Source organism: Aquila chrysaetos, chromosome 12 (genome assembly GCF_900496995.4).
Source record: "Aquila chrysaetos chrysaetos chromosome 12, bAquChr1.4, whole genome shotgun sequence".
In the NCBI taxonomy this organism is placed as follows: domain Eukaryota; kingdom Metazoa; phylum Chordata; class Aves; order Accipitriformes; family Accipitridae; genus Aquila; species Aquila chrysaetos.
In genome coordinates this window covers 5193608-5216950 of record NC_044015.1, presented here as the reverse complement: position 1 = coordinate 5216950, position 23343 = coordinate 5193608, and positions in this window count along the sequence as shown.

Genomic DNA, 23343 nt, shown 5'->3' with positions numbered 1-23343 from the left:
GAAAGTCACCCAGATTGAAGCATAATTTCCCTTTGGGATTCACCCAGCACTGGGCACAGAGCAGCTCCGAGGCCGTATCCCGCTCGGCATCACCCGATGAAGCAGCAGGGGGGGGGAAGGTGACGGGGGGGGGGGACGACACTAAAGGGCCCATGGCCATGGGGGGACACGGTGCCCGGGTGCCCGTAGGGTGTCAGGCAGGCAGGGAGCGAGGGATCCCATCCCAGCTGCAGGCAGAGGGATGAACCAGAGAGCAGGCAGGAGGAAACGCGGGGCGGCCAGAGGCAGGGGGGGGCTGCCCAGCCTGACACCGGGTCACGGAGCCAGGAGCGTTGCGAGGTGCCGAAGGGATCAATAGCAATTCTAATATCATACGAGTCAATTTTGACCTGTCATGGGCAGCTCGGCAGGCTGACTCCAGAGCTGCAGGACCTGATAAATGGGCTCTCAAAACCATATTTATAGCAAGAAAAAGCTCATAAAATTGAAACAAGGGCAGAGCGCTGGGAGGAGGCTGCAGCCCGGCCGCAGCCTGGCCATTACGCTGACCGAGGGAAGGGGAAAGGCAGGATGCAAAGTGCAAAGTGGGGGGGGGGGAAGCTGCCCACCCTGGGGGGTTGTTTAAGGGTTGGGATTCGGTGCCGGAGGGGTTGCGGGGTGGAGACCCAGCCCACGGGGCATGGGAGCACCAAATGATGTCCCGGGTGGGGGGGCCAGGGGGGAGCATGGCAGGGACATGACTGTCTGTGTGGGGTTTTTGGGGTGATAACCCTAGCAAACTTCTGCCCCCCCCCCAGCCCTTTGCAAGCCCCCATCGGCCACATGCAGGGATGCGGGGCCAGAGAGTTCTGGGTCCAGCCTGAGCCCTGCAGTGGGTTCTTCACCTATTTCTGGGGGAGACACATGGAGAAGGTCCCTCTCCCCCCTTATTGACCCCAGGGCAAGCGGGACCTGCAGCAGCTCATCCCTGCTCCCCCCTCGGGGCGGCTGCTAGGAAGGAAGCTCCCCATCCTGTCCATCCTGCCTCCCCGTCCCCCAAGAGCAAATCCTGCCCAGCATTTCCAGGAGCTGCAGTTTTTCTCCAGGCCTTGATGTGAAGAGAAATTTATGAGAAGAATTGGGGAAAAAAAAGAGGGGGGAGATGGGTTTGTGCAGGGGCGAGGAGCAGAGGAAGCCCCTGCCCTGCCCACCAGTGCCCAGCTGGGTAAAGTGACATTGGCTCCTCCGTGCCCCAAAACCCTGTGTCCCCCCTCCTCTGTCTCAGCCAGGAGGACACCTTGGGGTGGCCTCTCTTGCGGGGACATGGCCAGGAGAGGCCTGAAGGGCCATTGTCCCCCTGCACTGATTTACTTCTTCATCCCTCTCCCCCTTCCGCATCCTCCTTCCCTCTGTTTCAAACCCCACATGGTGCCGGGCCACGTTTCCCTTCTCCACCTCTTTTGGCACTTTCCCTGCTGTAAATCCTCCCCCAAATATCGCTCCCAGTTAGCCGGGGAGATTTATCGCTCCCAAATAATCCTCCCAGGAGGCCTGAGAGCCGCTCAGCACCCCCGGGGGTGGGCAGGGTGAAGCGGGGGGGTGGAATGAGCACCCCTCCATCCTCACTGCGGCTCCCCGGTCCCTGCGGATGCCCGCTGGCACTCAAGGAAAACCAAACGGCCCTGGACACGGGGCATCCCGGTGATTTATTCCTGCTGCTCATGTGGCATTAACTGGTGTGCTGGCCAAGCCTGGTGGCTTCACTGGGTGTGGAGCCCACGATGCCCATGAGTTACAGGTGTGATGAGTTGGCTGGTCTCAGCTTGAGTCCTCTGGGGGGGGTTGTGGGGGAGGGTTTGAGAGGAGGAGGAGGAGGTGCTGAGGGAGGGTGTAAACATGAACAGGGCTTGAATTTGGGGCCCTAGATCCCCCCGGTAGCTGGGGCTGATGCGTCTCAGCTGTGCTCTTTTGCTCCAGGTCCTCCATGTGCCTTGCGGTTGGCATTTTTGGGATGCTCCAGGCTGGCACTGAGGTGAGTCTGCTGGGAAAGAGGGGAGGTCTGGTTTTTTGCCTCCCTCTAGAGCAGTAGAAGGGACAGGAAAGCACCCGCCTCCGGATTTCTCCCACTTCTTGCTATTTTCTTTCCCCCGCCCCAAGCTTTTCTCCCCCTTCCCTGTGCATACAATGTCCCGATACCAGCAGGATCCACGTAACCTGAGTCAATCACCCCAAGAGGGACCCTACTGGAAACCCGTGCCCTGTCCCCCACTGGTCCTCCCTCCTCTCCCTCCTCATCCTCCTCCCAGTGGCCTCACACTCCCCTCCTGATCTCTTCCACGGGGGTTGGCGGCAGCCTGGGGGGGGCTTTATGCCCCCTCACCAGCTCCGGTTTTGCAACAGAGCGGTGGACTCCCTGTGCTGCTGTTGCATGAACCGAGTCTGCCGGGTCTCAGCTCCAGCTGCTGTGTGCAGGGGGGGGGGCCGTGGAGCGGGGAGGGGTTGCAGCAGGGGAGCTGCTCTCCTGCTCTGTGCCTCGGTTTCCCTTATGGCCCAGGAGGGCAACGCACTTTTCTTCTTTATAGCCTGCACTGGGGGCAAGGTGGGACTCTGCTGTGCAGAGATAAAATCCTCCCAGGAGTATCCCCATGGGATTCCCGGGTCAGCGGCAACACAGGAATCGCTGTAAGCTAAGCGCGGTTCACCCGGGGCTGGCTGGGATGGCTGCAGTGAGGTCTGGACAGGTTTTACACATACCAGCAGCTGTCACCAAGCAGGTCAAGTCCAGAATGAATAAAATAACACAAAAATCAGAGGGATTTATGGGCGAGACAGTGGTCACCTTGCTGCTGCTGCCTCGCTAGCCTGCTCCTGGGCCTGCTCCTGTCCAGGAGGAGGGCTGAGAGCTCACGTGGGCAGTGGCGATCATGGAGAAGGAATCAACTGTTTGCTCAGGTTTTCTTCCAAAATGGGAAATTTTCCGCTTCAAATAGGAGAGAAGAAAGAAAAGATTGGTATTTTGGAACAGACAATTTCAGTCTTGCCTTCCTCCCTCCCTTCCTAGCAAATCCACTCTTTCTTTAAGAATTAGGCTCCCAAAGACCTTTGTGCATCTGGGGTTTTTTAAGTTAAACAATGTAACATTCCTCCCCAAAGGCTTTGTATATGGATATTTTTTTTTTTAAATAATTCTCTATGGAAAAAAGTGGCTTTGACACCTCATTTCTCACTATGTGAGTGAGTTTATCAAGCAGGTCATTTGGCAGGGATCTTGGTGGGGGTTTTTGCAAACCCCTTGCCCTGGCGCCGGTGCTGCCCAGGAAATGTGCGTGAGTCTGAGCACAGCCCAGGTCTGCAGGAACGGGTTTCAAACTGTGCACCAGGGAGGAGCTCACTCCACTGCCCACCTCCCTTGGAGAGGAATGGATGTCGGAGGGCTTTGGAGGTGGCTTGGATGCTGCTCTGATTGACCAGGGAAAGCTACAAAGAAGAAACAGGGCAAGGAGTGATGCTTTTCCTAAGCTCCCTGCTTGTAATTGCCAGGGAAAGGGGTTTCCAAAAGGCAGATGTGAGCTGGGCAGCCTTTTGGGATGAAACAGTGTAGAGAGCAGGTTGTAGGACTGGACGGGAGCATTTGATCTTGCTCAGGGTGTTTATTGCATTGCAAAAGCCCTCTCTGGTCCTGGCTGGGTGAGACCTGGATGCACAAGAGAAAACAAACGTCCCATGGGACTCAAATTCCACACTCCCTTTAGCAGTGGGAGCCCCGGAGCTCTGGTTTTCCCCTCTGGTGAGGATTTCAGGAAAGCATCTGAGCAAGGGTTGGGCCATCAGGACCTGCTTTCTGCTCCCCCCCCCCTTGGTGGGTCCCTTGAGGGCCTGAGAGAGGCTTCGTGGCTGGGTGGGCCATGTAAGATGGCCACCTCTTTGCCGTTGGGCATCAAGAGCCTCACACAGAAACCTGAGTCCCCCAAGAGCTGCCAATGTGCAGATACCAGCACCCTGCCTTGTCCTGCTGTCCTCCTCTCCATATTGCCACCGCAGACACAACCCAAAGGCTCTCAACAACCCCAGTCCCATCTTCATCATGCCCCATGTGCTTTCCTGATGTAAGGGAGGTTCTTTCTAGATGGGACAGAAAGAAGGCAGGAAATATCAGTTTGGAGCTGGTATCTGGAGAGCCACCACTATGGTGGGAGATGAACCAATGACCAGCATCTCCTGATCCTGAATGGAGCAGAACAGCTTCTGGGTGTCCCTTATTGCTGTGCTCATGGGGACTTTTGAGCATTCGCATGGTGGTGGTGGGCAGCTCCCTGTCACTGGTGACACTGTGTCCACCACCAGCTGCACCACCTCTTGCTTAAAGGGTCTTCACCCGCATCAGTCTGGTACCAACACCCCAAGGACTCAGCACCACAGCAGCAGCTCCTGTCCCCACGGATGGACACGAAAAGCCTAAGGCAGACAAAGGCCAGGAAGAAACAGTTTCCTGCAGCGGTGAGAAGTTGAGTCCAAGCTCCTGCGATGTGGTGCTCCCGCCACTAGGCCACGGCACGTTCCCTTGCGGGTGGAGACAGATATGTCCCAGAAGTTCTGCTCCATCCCTTCTGCTCCTTGGCCACCTGGAGAGCATCTCCTTTGGTACAGACACGAGCTCAAGCCTGGCCTGTTGGAGACAACCCAACCGCTGACATCCCAGGCCTACATCCTCCATGTAGGCCCATTCTCCTGCTCTCCATTGCCTCCATCGTTCATTACCCTTGGGACCCACTATGCCAACGTGCCTCTGGAGAAATGGGGGCAGTTGCGTGGAGAACCCAAGCATGGCAAACAACGATGAGCATTGGGAGAAGACAGGTCGGCATCTAGCCGCTCTGCCAGCCCTTATCTGGGGGAGGCACATCCGGAGGAAACAAGGAAGAGCTAAAGGGGACATCTGGCTGCTCGAACCCTTGGCCCCCATCTCCACGTACCAGGTGAAGATCCTGGCGTCCTCTTGACTGAAGCTAGGCAGAACGGCTGCATCTCCGGCCTTCCTATCTCCTTGCAAAGCGTGGCAGTTCCTGAATTGCCCGGCCGCAGCGGGCCCTAATGGCCCAGAGCTGATGTTTTATTGTCGGGTTTAAAAGTGTAATTAGTTCAAGTGTAAACAAAAAAACCTTGCTTAATTAAGAATTTTTAAACAGGGCAGAGAGAGATTCCGGAAACATTAATGAACCCCAGGCAAGCACCATAAAATTGATCGAGGGAAGAGAGACGGCGGGGGACGGGGGAGGGCTGGGATGGGGATGCGTGATGAGAGGGTATTACCGCAGAAATCGCCTTCAGTTTACTTTGGCCACTTAATGCCGGAGTGCATTTGGAAGCCTGTGTTTATGGCGATGGGTCTCCATAGAAATACCTAATGATTTTTTATGCATTAATGGGAACGATGGACAGCAGTAATATATAGTTTAAGGAGATGGAGAGGATCCTTTTAAGGCTGACATGTTATAGATCAAGAGTGACAGGACCAGCCCTTGGTTGAGGTTCCCCACGCCACGGCCTGTTGGGCCCCATGCCTTAACAAGGATCAAATGCCAGCCTGTACCTTTAAGAGTCCATAAAAAGAACAAATAAAATCAAAGTGCTGTTTTCCCACCACCCCATCCCTCCCTTCAATGCTCTTTTTGGCTGGTGCCAAGAGAAGCTAAATATATCTGCCTTTCCCGTCTGCAGGTGATCGGCTGTGTGGATGGGAACAGGGTCTGAGTGTTTCCCATCCAGACAGCTCCCAGGACCGAGCAGCAGATGTGTGTCTCCAGGTTGGTACATTCTCTGTATGTTGAACCCTCTGGAGCAGGGCAAGGTGTCTGGAAGGTCCTTCTTCTTCCCATTGACTAGGAAGCATCCAAAGGCTCCATTGGGCTCTGCTCAAGGCCAACTGGCCTCTCTCTGGCTGGCTGGGTTGTTCGGCATGAGGTGCTGGTGAAGGTCGGCAGAAGGAAGAGCCTTGAAGACTTCTGTGCGCACGTGTCCTCTTGAAGGTGATGGGCAGGAAAGCTCGAAGGGTTCAGAGTAAAATGAGAGAAAGAAAAGTCAACTTCTGGCTTAGGAAAGGTCATCTCTCTTATTCTACACACAGGGGCGAAGAGCCCTCTGCTCGAATCAGGAGTCCTGCTGTCTCTCTCTCTTGGGCTGAGATCCCAGCTCAGCTCAGAGTGAAAGGCAGCCCATGCTGTTGGCAGCTGAAGGACTTTGAAGATCAAGGCATGTTTTGGCTTTTTCCTTCCTGGCCCAGCAAAAGGCCCCAAACATGTCTTGCCCAGTCCTCTGGAGCAGCCAAGTGCTGGAGAAGTTCAGCAATTTTCTGTCCTTCTGGTCAAAGCTCCCTTTGCCAGACCTCCATACCACAGGCAGTGCCTCTGGGAGTTCTGCAGGAATATCCACCTTGACCTCTAGGTCAATCCCCCAATTCTCTGTAACAATCATGTTTGGTGCCACCACTGGCCACCAAAATCCTCAGAGAGAAATTGGCTCCTGCCTGGGAACCCACCTTCAACCTTGCATGGTTTCTCCTGTCCTCCCCTTAATAGAGACGGAGAAGAAACCAGCCAGTGTTCTGTCCTTACTAGGCTTGCTGCTAATATCTTCTCCCTTCTGGAGTACATGAACTCACTGTCTTCTACTCTTCCTCAAAGGCCACGTCTTCTGAACATCTTATTCTTGTTCCTTCCCTCCATGGCTCTTCAGGTTGTCTACATTTTCCTTGTAAATCTGGTGCCCAGCCCAGGTGAGCTGCTCCAGCAAGGGACCTCACTAAAGCTGAGTCAAACAAGAAGGTGACTGCCAGGTCTGGCACCTCGCCTGGCCCCTCTGCATACCCCAACCTGCTTGGGCCTTTTCCCCAAAAAGCAGGGCATTGCGGGCTCCCTTGAGCACTCAGGACTAGCTTCTCACCTTGAGGGATGGGAATGCAAAGGGCCACCAGGTGACACATCGGTCCTCAGTGAGACCCCACTCTGAGCTGTCAGCTCCACAGCAGGGCTTCGCTGGGCAAGGAGAGGACCTGGATGACCAACATGAGAGAAAACAAGTCCTCATTAGATAAGCCTCGCTCAAACTTACTCATTCTCCCAACAGCTCTGGGAGGCATTATCTAGAGGTAGGAAAACAGAGGACTTCAGACCATATCTACTGCTTAGGTAGATACACCACCAGACATGTGGGACAGGCTGTGCTGCTAAGGGAGGGGATGGCTCCTGCCAGCAGAAGGAGGTGGAGTTACACCACGAGGTGGTGGAAGAGAAGATCCAAGGTCAGCAGATTATTTCCTGCATGCCGTTTGGATCTTGCTGGGGTATTTTTGACAGCAGAGCTCTTGGCCACAGTGGACAAGGAGGGACAATCTAGCAGTGCTGGTCCAGGGCGTTCTGCTGTTGCTGGGATGCCGAGGGTGCCCACACACCTGCAGCAGTGACGGAACCCACACCTTGCATTCAAAAGAGGATTTAGGTATTCGCGTAGGCGCCAGGAGGTCCCTGCCACGCCGTCGCCTCTCCTGTCCCGTCAGACCTTGCGGCACGCGAGGCGTCCGGGGCTGCATGCCGGCACAGCACCTACCCGCAGAGCTCCCACGGGGCAAGCTGGGCTCTGCGGGGCTTTGTCCTCCTGCCTCCTCTTCCGTCCTCTCCTCTCTGCCTCTTCCTTCATTATTTCTCCGCTCCTCCCACCCTCTCCCTGCCTCTCCTCCCTTCCCCTGGCTTTTGTTCCTTCTCTCCTCTTCCCCTCCCTCCTCCCAGAAGCCTTCCCCCATCTCCAATCCCTGCTCCGGCTGCCCAGCCTGTGTCAATTAAGTATCGATCCCCTGTTCTCTATCAGTGGTCAGCTGAGCTAACCAGTCCTGCTAGGTGCTTTTCACAGTGATGAATAATAACAATAATAATAAAGGGGTAGGGGGGGAGGCAGCTGCACTTCGTGCCTACAGCCCTTCACCTCTCCCTACCCCGCACCCGCCCGCCCTCGCCCCCTCCACAGCTACAGGCAAAATCGATAGCGCGCGGAGTCAGGAATAGAATATTTTTATCCTCTAATTGGGAAATGTGCTTTGACAAAGCCCAAGGAGCAGGGAGGGGGCCGGGAGATACTGTACGGAGAGCCAGGGAAGGCATCGGAGCCCGGCCAAAGCGGGGACGCCGGGGATTTTCTGCTGCAGCTGGCGACAGCTGGGAGGAGGTGACGGCGGTGGGGACTTTGTCTGGGGCCAGAGCACAGCTCTGGAGGACTGGGACAGCGTTGGTCCCGTCGAGGAGCCAGTCTTGACCCAGGGGGTGTCAATGCAAGGATAAAAAGAGGACAAAAAAGCCCATACCCGCGCCTCAACTCCCTGCCACTGCTTTGCTATCACAGTTGCAAGGAAGAAAGTGTGTGCGTTACTCCTTGCTGGCATCCAGGGGCTCCACATCCCCTGGCATGATGTGCCACGTGTGCTTGCTCAGACCTGGTGGAGCTGAGCAACGTGGGACAGTTGTGCATGGAATGCCATAGTGAGGTGTCCCAGGAAGCCACCAGCCCTCCCTGGATTATCCTTGGGGAGATCCTTAACATGCAATGCTCAAGGCAGCTGGTACTGATGCGCCTGCAGAGGTGCAGGTTGGACTTGATGATCTTAAAGGTCTTTTCCAATCTAAATGATTCTATGACTCTAAATGATTCTATGATTCTAAATGGTTCTACGCCCACATAGGTGGCAATCCTGCAATGAGCCTCACGCTGCAGCTCCAAGTTTATCACGGCTAGAAACATATTCCTGTCTCCAACCGCGTGGGCCAGGTGAGTTGCACCGTCTTTAAAACATCCCCTTCCTCCAGTCAAACCAGCTACCGGTGGGTTCTCTGGCACCATTGGGTCTCCAGGCACCACCGGCTTTTCAGGCGCCCCGAGCCGCATCCTGGTCCAAGACACAAGGGTGCAAATCAGGCAAGCTCAGCGTAAGGGATGCCAGGGAAGGGCTACAGCCCCGTACAGAGGCGGGCAGCCGGGATCTATGGTTGAGCCCTGGGGAGATGGTTGGAGACCCTGAGGACCCTCGGCATGGCTAAGGGGACCAGACAAGACCACGGAGGGACACCAGGACACAACTCCCAATCCCAGGCCAGCCTTCCCCACCAGACCCGGGCGCTGGCCTCCCCCACCAATCCCGTGCTGCTGCTTGGCTCCAGCCCAATCCCGGTCCTGCTTCTGACCCGCGAGGCTCGCCTTCCCCACCAATCCTGTCCCACCACCCGCCTCAGCCCTGACCAATCCAGGCCCACCTTAGTGGGTATAGAAAGCCATCCCTGCCTCCCCCCCATTCTAGGGATGCTGTGGCTCCGGGGAGGGGGGAAGGAGGACGAACGCTTTCAGGGCTCTGCTGAGCCTATTTTGGGGTAAGTGAAAAACAATTCTTCCCTAGGAGCTGTGAAGTACCGGTGTTTCTTTAGGGCTGTAAAAAAAAAAAAAAGATTAATTCTGGTTCTAGGACCGTAAAAAAAGATGAATTCTGGTTCTAGTGCTTCTCCTTCCTTTTGAGACTCCTGCAGCCTGCCCCGGCCAGCCCAGGAGGTCTGCAGCCATCAGGGCTACGGGGCACCAGTGAAACCCAGTGCAGCGCAGAGCCCTTAAAATTCTCTTCCCACAAGAGGAAGGGCTCCCGGAGACGCTGCCAGCCAGAATATTGGGTCTGCACTAGGCAAATTCTGGAGATGAAGGAGATTTGAGTCCTGGCTCTGCAATACAACCCCACTTCCTTCCTCAGGCTGCAGAGTTTGGGGTGAATTAGTGTGTTGCCTCTGAATTAGGTTGTTGCCTCTGAGTTAGTCTCCAGTCCTCAAATTGGGAGCATGTGGCGTTCTGCTTGGCTCTTAATTAGAGCCTCGGTGCTTAGGCAATATCAGTGCCCGGTGTGACGGGCTGGGGAGAAATCCAGCTGGGGAAGTGTGCCAGGCACTCAGGACCTTGTGCTTTAAATAGCTGGTGAGGCAGGAGCCTGGCTGCTCGGTTTGAGGAAAGCTGATGTGAAAATCAAAGAAAAAATGAGCAGAAATGGCTCAGGAACCTGTGCAGCGACAACTCCTTCATCAGACAAATACCAGGAATGGTGTTGACTTCAGCTGAATGAAGTGTACAAGGGAAAGCTCCGGAAGGAAATGCCGTTTAAAAGCTGAAATTAAATACTTTGACCTGCCAACACAGGATGTTTCAAGTGATACTTAATTTCCACGTTTAAGGTGCATATAATGTTTCTGAGTAAATTAAGAAGTTACTAGATTTTAGTCTAATTGTATCTTCCCCAGTTTTATTTCATAGATGTTGACAAGTTGTAGTTTAGAGGAAAAAACCTAAGGCCAAAGATTATATTTCTCATTGCTCTGTGCCAGACCTGTGGAGGTTTGCTGCTCCCACCCAGCCCTGTTGTGCTGGGCTGGTGACCCTGGTCCTCAGCAGAAGGGTTGAACCTGGTTTGTCTGCTTCAAAGGATCCTAATGGAAGCAGAGTGTGACCCCAAAATATGGCCTTTCTGCAGACCTTGGGATGGATGTTAAAACTTATTGAAATTCTGTCTTTGGCAATAAGTGGCAGGTTGGGAAAAGCCAGCGGAGTCCTCGAGTGCAGGTGCTACTTTGCAGAGGCATTTCAGATGACCTCAAAAAGAAGGAGTTTGGGTAAAAGTCCGGGGTGATCCTAGTGAGGCACCCACAGCATGAAACCCACAAAGAGCACCAAAAAAATCTCCTTATCCAGTTCTGGGAAGGAGCTCATGAGCGAGGTCTGGGCTCCCCCAGGGTCTCAAGGAGATGGGGCTGGGCTGGCCAAGGACCCAAAGGGGTGTTGACTGCCCATGTACAAGGCAGGGTGGCTGGACAGACCAAATCTCACCCATCTCATTTACTTTAGTCTCAACCAACCATCTCCTTGAGGAGTCTGAAGTGATCTGGAGAAGCCTGGGATGTTTTTATACCATTGCAGTGGCTGTCTTTTTGATCTAGTTTTAGGTTTGCTTTCAAACCTTTTAAACATCTCATCTTCCTGCATCCAGCCCATGCCTTCACCATAAGAGCACTCTTTGTCTGCCTTTGGCTGGTTTATTTTTAGGCATCTCTGTCTTGTTGTGACTGTGTACACAAAGCCTTTGCAGGGGTGGAGGGGGAGACCTAGCACTGAAACCGCAACTCTGCTCCTTTCCACCCAGCTCCAAAACCTTGCAATCCCTAGATTTTACTCGCTTCTGGCTGCCCCTTGCCCTGCCAGTGGTGCCCAGGACTTGCTGCGCTACCTTCGGGTGAGATGCCAGTTTGCCCACCCAAGGAGAGACTGGCTCAGTGCATGCCTTGGGCTGGGGCTGAGCCAATCTTCTCGGAAATAAAGACAAATCAGCAGCTCTGCCTCCCACAGCAGGGCAGGGAGTGATTGCAGTTGCCATAGTAGTGGGCACAGTCCTCTCCCTCCAGCCTTCCCTGGCAGCCTGGTTTATTTTTGGCTATTATTTTCCAAGCTGTTTTGAGTGAAACCAAGAATGAGTTGGAGGGAGAAACCAAGCAAAACTGGATTCCCCTGCTTCTCCCCATGTCAAGGAGCACAAAGGGAGGTGTATGGCAAAGGTTACTGGGCAAGTTGGTGTGGTTGTGGGGTCTGCTGCACCCTTCAGGACACAGCGTGGCTGAAAGCCAAGGGGAGGTGATGCAGCATCTCTGTGACTTGGTCGGGAGTGGAGATGAAATGGGGTGCCTTCATTCATGGGATGGGTAGGGGTACAAATCCCAGTCCCTTCCTCTTTATATAGACCCTGTGAGAGCAATCAGGTCCCCCTTTGGGGAGAAGATGCCTGGATTAGGAAGGTATTTGCCTTCGTCTACAAAGCACAGGCTGACTGTCAGCCTGGCTGCTCCATCCTGCTCTTACAAAACTCCGAGCAGCAAGGAAGGGACAAAGACTTGTGCCGGGGAAGATAGGGTGGGTCACGGGTGAAAGGGCAGCTCTGAATCCCCTGCCCAAGGACAACCTGTCCCTGAGCACCTTTGCTGGGGTCGGTGCCCTATGCTGTTCCCTGGCTGACTCAATCGCAGGGATTGGGGCTGCATTGCCTCCGCATGCTCCTGGAGATCACCAGGATCAAGGGCCCTGCAGATATCCCAGGAGAAAATCCTGCTGCACAGGTTCCCAGGCCAGACATGCTCAAGTGTGATGCCAGCCCAGGGGATAGATGAACTGGACAGACATACTTCAGGATGGACACGCCCATGAAGGAGAGCAACAATGGCTTGAAGACAACATCTACATGGGCAGAAGCCTTGTGCCTGGGTGAAGGACCTTCCTCAACATTCCTGATTATCTTATGGGATCTGTTGCTGCTCACTTCCATGTTCTCCAAAATTACGCCCCCACTTCTTACGCAGTGTCCTGGGCCTGAAATAGCTTTGCTTCTCCTGGAGAACCTGAGACCAGGAACGTGGTCAGGCGGCACCTGGATGCCGTTCCTTCAGCCTGAGGCTGACCCTCATGGAGGACTTCCATGTGGGGTTCACAGGGATCAGTGCTGGGACCCACTTTGATCCACACAGTCTTAAATAATCGGGGAAAAAAGCAGAAAATAAAGTGATAAGGCTTGGTGGGGAAGCAGAAATTTTCAGGGTAGTTGACACAAAGAATGACTGAGAAAGTTTGCGGAAGAATCTAAGGACATGAGGAGACTGGGCAATAAAAGGGCAGATAAAATACAATGTTGATAAATGCAAAGTCATGCACATGAGGAAAACAACCTTAACTACCTATATACCACAATGGGCTCCAAATTAGCTATTACTGCTCAGGGAAGAGCTCTTGGAGTTAATGTGGGTAGTTCTCTGAAAATGTCAGCTCAATGTTCAGTTGCAGTCAAAAAGGCAAATCGGATGTTAGCAATGATTAAGAGAGGAACAGAGGAGAAATCAGAACACATCATTATAGTCCTGTGTCAATCCATATTCGATACTCTCGTCCCCTCTTGCTCTGAGAGCTGAGCAATGAGAGGCGTTAAGGGTGGGATTGGCTGGTACCCACATTAAGGGGCATATGAGGAGCCCTAAGGATTATGAGGAGCCCTAAGGATTGTGAGCAGCCTGGAGAAGGCGGCAAATGGTTATTTTCTTGTTTTCCTAACAGAAGAATGAGGCAAACCCCCAAATATCTCTGATAAGCAGGCTCAGAGCAAACCAAAAGGAATCCTCTTCCCTCTGTGTTTCCTTGTATTTAGGAACTTCCTCTCTTTGGGCTGCCGAGACCCAAAGCATAAATGTGTTTAGAGGAGCTGGAACAACCCCTTGAGGCTGGTTACATGGGATGGCCAGTGCAGCCTCAGCTAAATAAGTCATTAAGATGACAATAAGGAGAAGTGGTTCAGCATGAGAGTGTCACCTTATTTCTTACCAGCTTTCCCCTGGCATCTGTCCCTGGGGATAGGGATGGGCTGAGGGTCCCAAAGGTCTCCTGGGGTTCAAGGGAGGGAAGAGCAAATCTGCAGGGCCGGAGGAGGGTGGCAGGAGGAAAAATCTCTCTCCGTGATACAGACTCATGGAAGCCCATCGCTGCTCTGGGCTGATGTCGGTGCTGGGCTGGGAGCCAGGGCTGGGTTTGGTCTGTGCTGCCCCAAGTGAGCTCTGAACCCAGGAGATCTGGTCCTCCAATCCCCAGTACAGTTGCCCCCTTCCTGATGCTGAGCACACATTGGACTTGAAAACTAGGAAATCAGCTGTGAAAACCCCACATTTCTCTCCCATGCCTCCCTCCTCACCATGCAGGAGCAACAAGGTCCCACTTGCAGCCCAAACTGGAAAGCTTTAAAGCCCAAGGAACATCTGAGCAGGGGCCTGAGGGGCATCCCTCCTTTCCCAGCCATTTGGAGCATCGTTTAGCTTCTGTCTTCACCTCAGTTTAGCTGTTTGCGTGGCAAGGAAGACCACAGGATGGAGGGTAAAAGCCAGAGGAGAGACACTGCAGGCTCTTCAGGAGAAGTGGGCTTTAGGAAGGGGGTGTTTGTGCTACTGCTCCTGCTCTTAGCACTTCGGTTAATGCCTCCACACTACCTTGTCTTTCAGTGGCAAACAATAAAGCTCAAGGTGAGCATCACCTCTGCCCTATCTCTTAGATTCGCCTCTCTCCTGTCCATCCATCACACGCTTGCTCTCCTGCAGCCGATTGCAGCCGACCTGCATCAGCTATTGATTTATTGACAGAGGCCGGGTCTGGAAGATTCAGGGAAGCAGCTCCCCACAGAAACGCTTTTCAGAAGTAGAGATTTGATTTTTTATTTATTCTTCTCTTCAATGTATGGATTTAACAAGCTCTAGGCAACAAAGAACTTACTCCTCCAGCACGCAGGCTCTCACACTCCCTCCATCTCCTCCCCTTCTCCGGCAGTAAAGTCATCTTTAAGGGATTACTGTTTAAGGGCAAAACACAGCCCTGTGGATAGAAGCAGCCCACAGCATCCCCAGGGCTCGGATGCTACATAACCTCTGTGCTGACCTCTTTCAAAGGGGTAAATGTCTCCCTTGGCCTCCGTGTTTGTTATGTGTATGTGGTGGTGTCAGCGTGAGACCAAAATTCCCTTTTTTTCCCTCTATCGCGATGATGAACTACCAGCCCAAACAGGCACTATGGACCAGAGGCACCCATGGGTGCAGAGGTTTCCCAGGGCCACTGGCAAGGCAGGGCACAGCTGGCAACATCTGCATCTTCCCCTTTCCCATGACTGCAGGGTGGTTTGCCGCTTGGTTTGGTTTTTCTTTCCCCACTCCTTCCCAGAAGCTTGCTGGCCAGGGGTTTGGAGAGACCGAAACCAGGAGAAAAGGCCCTTTTCCCCTCTGTGCTTGCTTTTCCCAGCTCCAAAATGCCAGCCTGTCACCCAGGCTTCAAGCCCAAGCGATTCTCCTGCTGCACCAGCCGGGATGCCACTACGGGCTTTGCTTTTCCCAAAACATCACCCGTGTGTCCCCAGTCCCACGTGTCCCTTCCTCCACCTGTGCCTATGGGTGCAGTGGGGCTGCCCTGGAGCTCCAGGACAGGGTGATGGGTGACGAGGAGGAGGTGATGCTGCCTCGCTCGCGTGGTACTCATAGCCAGCCCTGAGGTGAGGGGGTGGCAGAATTTATGGGGCAGGGGAGATGCTGCTTTAACAAACTCTGAAAAGCAATTCACCAGGGACCCAGGAGGGCCAGATGCCTCTTGCAGGGTCTGGGACCCGGCCTCGCTGACACCTCATCCTTCCCAAACCAGTATTTTTTTGACCAGTATCTCTGGTTTTGCTCCAAATATACCAGCTGGCCATCCCCCTCCACGTGCTTTTCAGGCTGGTGAAACCCTCATGCTCAGAGCACGGCTCTTGGTGCTCCCAGGTGGCCCCCGTCCCCCTGTCCCCATCACCAGCTCATGGCCCTAAAGAGGTGACTCCAGCCCCTCCCTGGCTCCCCCTGCCCTCACTCTAGGGGGGATTTATTGGGACGATCCTTTACAGACCTCTTGGTTTGAATAGTTAATGATGGGTGATTTCATTTGCAGCTGCATTAACCATCTGATTACTCTCCTGTGGAAGACTAATTTGCAGACGATGGAGACAGATGCTTCCCAAACTATCAGCCAAAAGGCCTAATTCCTGCACAGCCAACTTTTTTAATTTACTTCCTGGCTGATTAAAAAAAAAAAAAAAGTTTTAAGCAATAGCAGGGGCCAAGCTGGTGCTAAGGCAAACCCTGCCAGAGACACTTCAAAGCCAGATCTGTGTGCAAGCTGCCAGCACCCGGGGCAGCTGCTTTGGCTAGCAGCTCTGGTGGCTCCAAGGGTGGGATTTGCCCTTGTGGAGGACAACTGCCCATTTTCAGGGGTGGGTAGGTGATGCTCAGGAGCTGCTCTCGAAGCTCTCGCCCTGTGTGTTTCCAGCCTGCCCCTCTTCAAACCAGCTCCTCCCTGCCCTTCTCCCACCACCCTGTGCCCCCTCCTTGCTGCAGGAGGGACATGACTGCTTTAAGTACGGCTTGGCCACAGTTGCCACGGCGAGCCCTTTGACTCCTCGCGAGGAAACCTGTCTCGCAGCGATCGCCCATCCCCAAATTCGGAGGAGGTCCAGAGCCAGTCGCGTGGTTCATGCCTCGCCAAGGTCAGCCGCTTTCTGCAAGGACATTTGCAGCAGTATCTCACTCGCTGTCTCCCCCAGCTCCACGCAAGCTGCATTGCTCGTAAGGGCTTAATGATTACCCTTAGATAACTTTATTGGCTGAGAAGTATTGGCTGGCTTTGCTGCAAAGACAGCCTCCTGCCTCTCTGCGCAGCCAGCCACAGGTGAAGCCCAGCGTGAACGGTGGGCGAGAAAACCCCAGGAGCCCATGGCCTGGGCAAGCCCCAAAGGGGTGATCTGGGGGCTTTGGTAGGATAGGTGGCCAAGGGTGTCTTTCCTTGTATGGAAACAAAGCAGGGGATGTCCATCCTTGGCTGGGCAACCTCTGGCTCCGTTAAGGTTTCTGACCACTTTTTGCAAGTGCTTTTCCTTTCCTGAGCACTTTAAAGACATGATCTAATTAATTCCTCCGAGCCGCCGGGGAAGGAGGCAGGTAGGGAGGTGGAGCTGGGGATCCTGCACGGGCACATGGGTAGTTGGGAGCTGTGATTTCAACTCTGGCCTGTCGGAAGGAGAAAAAACAGGATGAGGCTTTTCTGCACTGCTGGCCGTACCATGGTGACACCCTGTGTCACATCATGTGAGGGGCCTCATCCAGCCCGCGGGCAGAGCCGACCGGGTGGGGTTGACCCCCATTGCTGTGGCCATGAGGGTAGCTGGACCCCCATCATCCCTTGGTGGACAGCCTGGCGGGATGGTTGCCTTGCCTTGGGGTGCTGAGCAGGGTCCCCAGCATCACTGCAGAGGACAGGGTGGCGGGAGAGCAGCCCATCACCATGGAAACGGTACATCCTGTGGTGATGCGCATCGTGGCAGGGTTTTTTTTATTTTTTTCCCCTCCCTTCCTCTCCTTCTGCAAGACCTCGGCATTGATCCGGGAACGTGCTCTTCGCATGTATGATCCATGCAAACACCGTGTTCCTATTGATCAGGCTCCTTTGCTGCTTGGGGTCCGCGCTGGCAGCAGAAACAAAGGCTGGAGGAAGGAGGGGAGAAAATTACCCGGCACTGCACCGAGCAAATAGCATTGCCAGCGTCTACGGGGTCTCTCCGGAGCTGCCTCCTCATCCCTTCCTATTCCTGCCATCTGCCCTCAGTTTTCCCCTTGTTCATCCCTTCTGCATCTTCCCTTCTGCCATCCTTCTCTCACTCCTGCCCACTGAAAATGGCCAAAATCTAACCCCTTTGCTCCGATGGTGATTTATTTGGGGCTATTTCCAAGAACCAAGGAGCTAACTTGTCCCTGCGTGGCAGGGGGACCGGTGTCACTGCCATCACCCTCCCAGCCCTGTCCGGCACGGGGGGAACATGCTGGGGGGGGGGTCCCAAACCCACCTCCTTTGCCAGCCGAGCTCTGTGTGAGCCTTAATAATTACAGTGACGAGTCAATAACAATTAGGCCTAACAGCCACTCAGCAGAATTGACGCAAATTATTTTAATTTTATGTTTCTATCGATGAACTTTTCTAGGTTGGCACCTTCTCCCCCATTCCCGTGCCTCCAGGCTCCCTGCTCCCTGGGGACACAGCTCTGCCTGCACCCTGGCTCGGGCGATCGCTGCTGGGCGACAAGGTGGAGCTCTGCCAGCCTCTTCTCGCATCCTTGCTCCAAAAAGCCGAATCCAAAGCCGGAGCTGCCTGCAGGAGAAGGTGTTTGTGCACGGGCAATTTTCTCCACTTGGGAGGAAAAGCTCTGCTTTTCCCAAGAAGGTGGTTCCCAGTTGAAGTTGCTCATCAGGCACAGCCAGAGGGAAGAGGCTGGTTTCAGGTTTGGTTTTCTGGGGAATGGGTACCAGGCTTTGTTTCAGAGCTGAGTGCAACCTCCTATGACATGATTTTTGTAATGTTTTACATGCATATCTTCTTGTTCGTGATGGAGGTACATCGCATCAGGTTTTGCTGGTATTGGGTTGTGTTTATTTTTCATGCTATTCTATACAATTGACCCACTGAATATGTCTATATTACATAGAAATTATAATGAATCTAATCAAAACGATGCCTCAAAAGCAATCGTTTTCATGATCCCACATCTAAAGCTGTCTTAAATGGCCTCAGATGGGAAATACAGCCACGCTTCCACTACCCAGAGGTTGCAGCTCATCCCACAGGTTCAGGCTCTGCGGCTGGGGTTTGCAACACCTTCCAGTAGCCTAAGAAACCCCCCAGCATGGGATGTATACCCCCATGGGCAACCATTCGTGGAAAGCAGTAAAAAAACCCATAGATAAATATTTTTTTTATGCTGGCTGACGATCAGTGAATGATTCTTCGGATTTTTTTCCTTTCCTATTTATTACAGGACTGAGCAGCTAATGGCGTGACCTGCTCCACATCCCCTGAGATGGTGGGAGCTGCAGAGCTCCGCAGACCAAGGGGTTGACCCTCAAGCTGTGGTCATTTGAGTTTCCCACCCAACCCATGAGGGAACCCTGGGGAGACTTCTCAAGTTTCCTTTCCTATTTCTGCCTTTTTGGGTGTTTTTTTCCCACCCTTCTCAGAGCTGGGAGCTGGCACTGCAAAGCTGTAAATTGCCAGCATCCCATCACTGCTGACCTGCATCTTTTCTCCTCTCCTGTCATTAGGGCGATGCAGCCCATTCAGTGGGTGACAGGTGCTCAATTGCTCCTAAGTGGCTCCCAGATAATTGGGGAGGTCTTTAGCTACTTGTAACTTCCAATAACAAACAATAGAGAGGGGGAAAAATATCCACGCAGAGCACTTAACCGATGGTCTCCTTGTCAAAACTGCATTAGGGCTCTTCTCCTTCCTGCGGGCCAGCCCCAGGCCATCACTTGTATGACACTGTGCCTTCTTGACAAGAAAGAGCAACCTCCTTGCCATCACTTAGAGGTGGTGGAGGATGAAGGATGAGACCCCGGATTCGGCCCCACCATTGCTGGGTGTCGGGAGCTGGGGAGGCTGTGCAGGGTCTTGGGGGATGGACGTTTGTGAAGCCCTCCTCGATTTTTTGGGGGTGGAGGGGATGGAGGTCCAAATCTCAGATCCAGAAGCCAAGTTTTACATCTCAGGAAACATTGCTGAAGGAAAAGCTGATCTGAAATCCCCCATGTTCTGTGCGGTTTGCAGGTGGCTGAGCCCACTTTCAGATCTTTTCTTTAAATCTAAAACCAGGGTGTTGCTTCTGCCAGCTCTGCGCCATCCACTGTGGATCGCCCTGTGAGGACCCTCTGCTCTGAGGAAGGCTCTTCCCATCCCAAAAGGGGTGAGAAAGGGCCTTTTCCCAAAGCTCCTCTGTGGCTCTGCAAGGAGACCTGTCCATGAAGACTTCACCCAGCTGCTCTGGTGTTAGCCCAGAGAGCTGCTGGTGGGGGCCACATCCTTGGCGAGGGGAAAAGCAGAAAGGAAGGGTGAAACCCTTCAAAATTACTCAGCTCAGTGGGCAGCTGTGTTAAAACTGCAGTTCCCTCAAAAAGAAGCTCTCAGAAACACATCTCCAGCTCATGAGCTGGTGTAAGTTGGCCCTAGGAGTCAACAGAGGGCTGTGTATTTCCACTCCATCAGGATTTGGTCTCTGTGCTTACCCAGGCCAGGCAAAGAGGAGGCGTGGACCCACACGATGTGAACCCCACTCGGCAAAACCATCTCCTGCCCTTCAGAAAAACCCCTTTGCGAGAGCAGCAGGCTCACAGAGCTGCAGGGTTGGGATTTATCAGACACAGCAGATGCCAGAGCTGGAAAACACACCCTGCTTTCCCACACCTCCCCCTGCCCCCTTAGTGAGCCGAGATTGTGTCTGCATTTGTGTCACAGCTTCATTTTCTAATTAAGAGCCGACTCTTGGGAATCACGGAAAGAAATAACTTCATTCACTCTGGCTTGGGCTGGGAAGGGAAGGCCCCCCCACCTCATCTTCTCCTCCTCCAGTGACCAGGGCTGGGGATACCTGGGATGGGATGGGATGGGATGGGATGGGATGGGATGGGATGCAGGACTCATCACAGCATTAAGTACCCACATGGAGGCAGGAATGAGATTTCCCCTTGCCCCGCTCCAGGCTGAAGGAAGCACAAACAGACCTTGGTGCCAGTGGCAGAGCTGGGAAGAAGGTCCACATCTTCTCCTAGGAGTTTCCTTGGATTGCTCAGCAGTAACCTAAAGCACTGGAGTAGCTGCACCGTGTACGGAGCTTTCCCGGGAGCATTGCTCTGCTTTAAATTCCTCTAGAAGAGCTTCCTCACAAAGTTAAGCCCCTGCTTCAGGCTCACAACCCCAACTTCCTAACTAAGCCCCTGAGGACGTGAAGAGATAGCTCGGATAACTTTGGGCTCTGCCGGGCGACCTCTGAGCACATGTGTCCGTAAATGACCCCATGGGTCATGGGTGCTCCCTCCAGCTGTTCAGTGGTTGCTGGGGGGGTCTGAATTCATCCCTCCCACTATGGAGCATCCTCCCCTTCTGCTTCTGTGCCATCTCCAGGCAAAGCCAGGCTTGACTTTGGCCAACGAGGAGTGAAATCCTTGCGGCTGTGCCTGGGGTGAGGATCTCTGTGCCCTGAGGCCCAGGGAGAAGGTTGCGAATATTCCAGTTTTTGCAAATGCTGCTGTCCACACAGCAAATGGTCCCCCAATAATGGGGACCCTCTACCATAAATCGCCATTGATTCACCACGAGAAGAAAAGGGCAACAAATATTATTCCCGATGAATAATTCAAGCAGCTGTAAGCCATGCGTTGCGCGTTCATTACCCTCCACGAGGACCTGGGGGATACAGCTTGAAAGGCCCTATAAAAGGAACCAGGGGAAGATTTATTTTTAAGGTTGGGCAAATCCCGATAACCCACCGCGGGAGGGGTCGCGCCTTGCACCGGTGCGGGGTTTGCTCGGAGGCCATCATGCTGCTTAGCCCGCACTCCCGTCCTCCCGCCTTGCTGATGCTTTGTTAAAAAAAGAAAGCACTTACGATGCTGTTGGAGGATCAGTCCATTCGCCTTTCTTCCCCGCCAAAGCTTTCAGGGATGAAAGCACTCTAAAGTGCTGGCTTCAGTGTTTGGAGCTGAGTAGTGAATAATTCCCCTCCTTCATCCCTCTGCCTGCTTGGGAGGCAGCGGCAGGGTCACCGCACTCGCACCAGCCTTCGCGGCACAAGCCAGGAGTGAATCTTCACTCCTCGGCACGCTGGAGCCAGTGCGGGGTGTGGGTTGGTGTCTTAGGGAGTTATTGAGCCCACTGGGGTGGTGTGACTTACCCGGTGCCACCAGGAATTGGGTACCAAGATGGGGAACATGGTCAGAAATGAGCATCCTTCTGCCTACCCCATCTTGGGGCAGTGATTTCCATCACATCCCACCAGGGTGGGGGGACCAGGTGTGCTGCTGTGGGACACAGCTTCATGGTGCTGCCATCTCTGCACAACCCGTTTAATCAACCTTAACCCCCTCCCTGGGGAAGCCAGGACAGCTGGAAGTTTGATTTTTGGAGGGGGCTTCCTGAAGCCACATGGAAAGGGAAGCACTTTTCCTGGAAAAGTTGCCTTTTCCCTTGCAGGAAAGCTACGGGGGTTTGCTTTTTTATTTTAAGAAAAGTGGATAAAAAGGCAGGATCATACGGTTTTGATGCAAGTCTGAAGTTGCTGAGATTTGGAGTCAGGTGTCAGCTCTGCCACAGAGTCACTAACTGGCCACCGGCTCCGCAGCTCACCGGCAGTGGCCGTCTGTCCATACTGCTGAGCTCCTCGGAGCAAGTACTGACTCTCCCTGGGTATAACTCCCTGCCTCAGGATGCTCCTGTAACAGAAATAACAGCTGCGGGTGACTCCATTTACCTGCTCGTTCATATAAGCAGCACCGTTTCACTAGAGCTGGTCTTGCCGTGCCCGGATGGACTGGCTGGGCTGGGATGCTTTTGCTTCCCTGACTTGTACTTCCTGCTCTCCTCTCTGTTTTCTCTGCCAATAAAACCTGCTTCTGAGATTGAGCCCTTGATCAATGATGGCAGGCTCCATCTCCCATCACCTGAGTGGGATGAGAGCGAGGTGGCCACGGTGGCTGGATGGGGAAGACACGGCCTCCTCGAGAGGACAATTCATCCTGGCTATTGGACATCAGCCGTCAGAAGGGACAAATGGCTCTCTGAAGGTGGCGATCCTTCTCTGCCAGCATCAGTGTGGGTAACCAGTCTGGATTTAACACCTTACTTTTGGGCAGCCAAAGCCCAAGACTCAGCTGGGGAAAGCCACTGCCGACCTGACCTCATGGACGTCCCCTCCGCCACCGCTCCCATGATTCAAGGGGACAAGTGCCACCCAAGGGCTCAACTCATTGGGTTTTCAGTCCTGACAGTCCTTGACAAGGAGGAGGACTCTGCCACCTTCCTCCATGTCTAACCGATGCCTTTTATTTGTTTCACTAAGGCAGCAGATATCTTTGATTACTCACGTGTGGGTTGACCCACCATCTGTTGAAGCCAAGGGGTCATCCCCCATTGCTGCCCCGGCTCAGTGGTGTGAAGGCCACCAGGACCGTCACAAGGGACGCTGCATGTTCATCTCTCTCTCAAGCCATAATTTCTGTCTGAGCCAAGGCACACTCAGCAGGAAGGTGCCCAGTGGCGACTTAAGAGTCCAAGTGATGGAGAACCTATCTCTAGCACTAGATAACCACTGATGATTAATTACCCTGGCTATTAAGAGCATCCACCCTGTTCCCAGCTTGGATGCCAGTAGCACAAGTGTCTCATTAGGTCTTTGTCACAGAGACCCCGTGTCAGGATTTGCAGAACAAACCCATCTTTTAACCTTCTTGTGGCATGGATACCGGCTTTTGCCGAAAGATGGTCCCACGTTGTCAAACCCCGATCCCAGACACAAGCGAGCGGGTGCGGCATTGCAGGGGCCGTGGATCAGCAGGGAAGGGCATGGCAGGAGCGCGGCCACATGCCATACACATGCACGAGGGGGACTTCACTATGGCACAGAGCTGGAGGCTCAGCAGGGGGGACAGGAACACCCATCCCTCCCCTAATCAGGCTGCTGGTGCAAAAACTGACACCCACATTGTAAACCCGAGCTCCCGCTCCCTCCTGAATCCGAGCACCGCACTCCGTGGGATGCTCCTCAGGCCTGGCCTCCATCACCGGTCGCCCCCAAACAGCACGGCATGGACAGACCCATCAAGTGAAAGGTGGAAAAAGGTAATTAATCTACAGAGAAAAAAGTGTTAATACCTCTAAGACACCAGG